Source organism: Vicia villosa, linkage group LG7 (assembly GCF_029867415.1).
Source record: "Vicia villosa cultivar HV-30 ecotype Madison, WI linkage group LG7, Vvil1.0, whole genome shotgun sequence".
Lineage (NCBI taxonomy): Eukaryota > Viridiplantae > Streptophyta > Magnoliopsida > Fabales > Fabaceae > Vicia > Vicia villosa.
Genome location: NC_081186.1, coordinates 49,347,318 through 49,353,086, shown reverse-complemented (window position 1 = coordinate 49,353,086; position 5,769 = coordinate 49,347,318). Strand labels below are relative to the sequence as shown.

Below are 5,769 nucleotides of genomic sequence, written 5' to 3'. Positions count from 1 at the left end.
TTTTGGTTCAATCTCACTGGAGAAAATCCTACCGGTTGGAGAGCTCTCCATGCTTCTCACATTCAAAACCCCGCTATACGTTATTTTCAACGTGTTTTGGGGCATACTATTTTTGCGAGATCTAACAACCACAAGGTAAACCAAAATGAATTATTTTTCCTCTACTGTGCGCTTAATAATATTCGTTTCAATGCCGCACCGTTTATGTTCCAACACATCCAAGGTTTAGTCAACGCCCCCGCTACAAATCCATTCTTGCTTGGCGGAATTATTACTTCCTTGGCCTGTGCTTTAGGTCTTGGTGACGAGCTCCTCTCACTCTCACATCTCATGAAGCCTGCTCAGTCACTCGATCTCACCTACTGCCGTGACTCCCACTTGGTTTCACCCCGCCATGATGGCCGATACACTTTGGTCGTCAACAAAGTTCCTATTCCTTATGGCATCCTTCCATGCCCTGAAAGAATCAACATCCGTTATGTTCAACGTTGGAGGCTTATTGAAGACAACCCTCAAGATAACCAACAAGAACATCCTAATGAACCTCTGGATGCAAATGAAGAAGAACTCAACCAAGGGCAAGCTGATGTCAACCAACCTCCTCCAAACAACCCTCCGCCTATCACTCTTGAAGCCATGTATGCTGCTATTCAACGCCAAGATCAACTCGTTCAAGCTATGCAGACAAACCAAACTGAAACAATTAGGCTCATCCGAGAGATGTAACAGGAGCACCGTGACTATGCTATTAGGAACGAAAGTCAATACACTGAAATTGCTACATATTTGCATGATCTTGACATTCGTGTGAATGACTCTCCTCCTGATAGACGTCGCCGTGTTCGTACAAGAGGCGCGAGCAGTTCTCGCAACCGCAACAATGAGGAGTAGTTCTTATGCACTGAGGACATTGCATCATCTAAGTCTGGGGGAGTCGTATCATTTCTATTTCCTTTAGTTTTATTTTTCCCTTCAGTTATTTTCCCTTCCTTGTAATGTTTTTCAAATTCAATAAAGAATATTTATGGAATTTAAGTCTTATATGTATAATTCCGTAGTTATTTCAATTTCTTCCATTTTCTTGAGCCATAACAAAAATTTTGCTCTAAACGATAAACGCAAACCCCACACGTTTGAGAAATACGAAGCTACTCAAACACTCAACGCATTGAAACTGAATATAGTCAATATCCTTATTGTCCCAACACTCTAAAACCCCCAAGTATGCGTAACCGATTTGAATACCCGTTATACCAAAACCATCGACTTTAAGTTTTGAAATAACCCTTAGTAGTTTATCCTAGCAGTCGGCACCGTCTTAGATACAAACTACGCAGAGAGTCGATGAATATAAGTGTATGATCCTCATAATAAAAATTATGTGCCTAACCATAAGAAGAAATGTGCCTACTAAGTAAGGTGATCCTCACAAGATCATTTAACCTAACGGTCGCAAATCTCAAATACAAAGAATTTAAAAACTCACTGTCGATTGGTTCAGAAGTCATCTGGTACTGAACTTGGTAGGAAGGACTATTGTCCGATTCCCCACAATCTACAAGTGAATGCTAAGGAGTATACCACATATTGTGCCAGAACTCCATGAGAAGGATCATAGTCACTAACCGACTACTCTGCTATGTGCGTGTCAAGATAATGGGCTTAATGTGATTGCGCGCGAATGAAAAGGGTGAAACCTGATGACGAGTCAAAAAGGTCGAGCTATAATGGCATGATTCGGATTGGTATGCATACTGGGAGTTGTTTAGTGTTGTTACTATAAGTTTATTGCTAGGATCATTATCATTATTTTCAAATAAGAACACTATGTAGCTGAGTATGACCGAACGACGTGGTGGAAGTGTGTTTCATTTATCTTTATCTTATTATTTTGCTTGAGGACAAGCAAAGGTTCAAGTCTGGGGGAATTTGATAACACGATTTTATATCGTATATTTAGCTTAAAATCCATAGATATTTATAGCATTTTCCGTTTATTATGTTAATTTATTATGATATTACGCGAGTATTTGCTTTGTTTCAGGTTTTACACTTCAATTACGACTATTTGCGAAAAGGAAAGAAAATAGAGCTTAAATGACCGATATTTATGCCTAAAAGACGAAAAAGGAGTGCTGAAGCGAAAGAGGGGTGCAATTAGGACCCAAAAGGCCCAAAAGAGATATTCAGCCCACCATGGAACCAAAGGCCCGTGGCCCAAACCTGCCCAGCAAGTGGAGACGCACGTCTCCACGTCCTCTATGCCACGTCAGCAAAGGGAGACGCACGTCTCCATGTTCCTACATCTTCTCCACTTGAGACGCACGTCTCAAGTCAGTCAAGCTGCCTCCTGAAGAAACGGAGACGCACGTCTCCACGCCCAGTCTGCAAAAAGTTCCTCTTTTCACGCAACGTCACAGCAAAACCTCTCCTATAAATAGGACCTGCTATCTCACTTCCAAGGGGTCCGATTTCCTGCCAACGAAGTGCTGCCGAAATTGGACCGCGAACCGCTTTTCTTTATTCTGCTTTCATTCAACCGTTTATTTTCTCACAACGATTTCTACACTGGAAATTGTTGTGAACTTTTCGTAGATCTAGCCTTACGTTAGATTTATCGTTTTATTTCCTTGTTTTTATTTTCTGCCATTTAAATTCCGAAGAACGATCCAGCCAACCTGTGGTGGAAGTTTAGTACTTGAAGATCCAGTTACCATTTATTTAATTCAGGTTTTTATTTACCGCCTTATTCATATTTGTTTGCATGATATATTATATGCCATTTAATATGCTTATTATTATGAACCGAACCTATTTATGCATGTTTAATCGTATTAATATGTCTGGCTAAATTACTAAAGGTGTTGGTATGTAAAGTAAGTTAACCGTAGGGATCCGAAATAAATTGGCTTAATTATGTTTTATTAATTATCACTTATTTTTGGTTTATATGTCTAATTTAATTAGTAAGTCTTAAAACCAATAGAGCGAAAGTTTGAGGGGTTAGGACGGTCAAAGGTTAAAATCAATAGAGCGAAAGTTTGAGATCTTTAACCAGATAGTAGACATAGGACATTAGTTTTAAGGATGGCGAAAGCGTATTAAAACTAATTGGAACTTATTTATTTTCAAAAATTGTTTTTACACTCGAGCGGGATGGCGAAAGCGTACGTTAGGGTTATTAGCTTGCTCCGAGTCAACAGAGCGAAAGTTTGAGATTAGGAGATTTAAATAGATAACAACCTCGTAAAATAGGCATTTTATTAATTACATTGTTTCCAAAAAGCTCTTCTAAAATCTAATGGGATGGCGAAAGCGTACATTAGGATTAGGATAGTAGTCTGAATCAACAGAGCGAAAGTTTGAGACGAGGATTTTTAATCAATGGAATTAGTAAAGATTTTTAATTTAATTATGCAAAAGCCAATGGACCTTCGGATTACCTTTAGTTAAACGAAATACATACTGATACCTGTCTTTTATTATTATTCTTTATTTTCTCACAATCACTTTCCCTTAGGAACAATCGAAATTTTAGTACTCCTAGCTTTACATAGTAACCTTAAATAACGGTAGATCGATTCATAGTCCCTGTGGATTCGATATCTTTTAAAACTACACGACACGACTGTGCACTTGCAGTTATCAGATTTATAGACACGTAAAGTCGCGATCAAGTTTTTGGCGCCGTTGCCGGGGACTATTTAAGTCGATATCGTAACTCACTGTTACACCGTAGAGACTAGGACTATTCTTCCCTTTCTTTCTGAACGATTGTATGCCAAATACTCGTTCACAAGGAGGAGATTTAATACAACGAATTAACGAGATCGAACGTTTCATTAACGTCAAACGTCGAGCTCGCAATCTTCCCGAAGTAGCAGAAATTCCGATTAATCAGGAATTGATTTTTACTGATCAAATCAATCAAATTATCCCGAAGTTAGAGATGGCTGCTATTCGTCCTCTTAGAGACTATGCCGCTCCTTCGCGCGCTGAACCGCATTCAAGTATCGCACCACCTGCGATTGAGGCGAACAATTTCGAACTGAAACCTTCACTGGTCCAAGCTGTTCAACAGAATCAATTCTCTGGAAGCCCTGTAGACGACCCCAATCTCCATTTATCTGTGTTCGTGCAATACGCCGACACTATCAAAGCCAACAACGTTAGTTCCGAAGCTATTCGATTACGCCTTTTCCCTTTCTCCTTGAGAGATAGAGCGAGAGCGTGGCTTCAATCCCTGCCTTCCAATTCCATAACTACGTGGGACGAATTGAAGAGAGTATTCTTAGCGAGATACTTTCCGCCTAGCAAAACTGCTATGCTCAGAGGTCAAATCAACGGATTTACCCAGAAAGATAACGAATCGCTCTTCGAAGCTTGGGAACGTTACAAAGACATGCTTAGAATATGCCCTCATCATGGACTCGAACCATGGCTGATCATCCATACTTTCTATGGTGGTCTCTTATATAACACTAAAATGACTATAGATGCCGCTGCTGGCGGAGCATTAATGGACAAACCCCATGATGAAGCATACAAACTCATAGAGAACATGGCACAAAACCATTACCAATGGGGTGGAGAACGAGCCGCTCTAGAGAAAGCCCAAACCAAAGGAGGAATGTACGAAATAAGTGGTATAGACCGCGTTAACGCTAAAGTAGACGCTTTAACTCAAAAGATCGAGAACTTAACCATCACTCCTTCAGCCACCGCTGCCGCTGTAACACCTAACTGCGAGATTTGTGGATTGACTGGACATGTAGTTGCTGAATGCCAACTCTTGACTGGAGTCCCATCTGATCAAGTAAATTACGCTCAAGGAAACCCTTATTCTAACACGTACAACCCTGGATGGAAAAACCATCCGAACTTTTCTTATAAGAACAACAATGCGTTGTACGCGCCTGGACAAGCACCTGTTGTACCACCTGGCTACCAAAAAGCGCCTGTAGCTGCTCAAAACACCCCTAGGAAGTCAAATCTAGAAATCATGATGGAGAACTTCATAGCTTCCCAACAACAAACCAATAAGGACTTCCTGAATCAAAACATCCACAATAGCGAGCAACTAAAACAACTATCGAACAAAGTAGATGCTTTAGCTACGCATAACAAAATGTTAGAAACTCAAATCTCACAAGTAGCTCAACAACAAGCACCTACTGCTGCCCCTGCTGGCACGTTTCCTGCTCAACCTCAACCCATTTTAATATACTTTATACAAATTTATTTGTAAAAAGAGGAAAAAGAAACAATTAATTTCTATGAAAACACTACTTGTAGATAGATAACTTATAAACATGGTTGTTCTAGTCCTTTAGAGAAGAGATTTATTTACCTTGGCAAAAGTAGTGTAGAGATTTGAAAACACTAGAAGCATGTATTGTATGAGGTAGTAGTATTTAAATACTACTATGTGAATGGTAATATCAGTAGGATTTATAGCTCCACGTTTCATAAAATAAGCCTTGCCGACGTAAAATCATCATTAACCAGCACTTCATAATTTAATTACCCTCATCATCAATATTCATCCCTAGCAGTGGATAGCAGTAGATATCTTTCCCGGTAATATTTTATTTTTTTTGTTTTACATTATAAGTACAACTTCCAGTGTTACGTGACACTGATAAAAAAGCCCGGAATAATTTTTGCCGATAATAAAATTCTTTTTCGGGTTATTCTATACTGCATTATATAAAATATCGGTCGAGAGAAATAAATTTTATTATTTTTATTATTAACTTTTAATTAATC

General features: G+C 39.2%; 1 non-coding gene across 1 annotated transcript; it reads right to left on the bottom strand.

The window, feature by feature from the left end:
- Nucleotides 1–4,324: 4,324 nt before the first annotated feature.
- Nucleotides 4,325–4,431, bottom strand: LOC131621121 (small nucleolar RNA R71). The gene has a single exon (XR_009289451.1). It is a non-coding gene; the product is annotated as a small nucleolar RNA R71 (small nucleolar RNA).
- Between the last annotated feature and the right edge of the window lie 1,338 nt (nucleotides 4,432–5,769).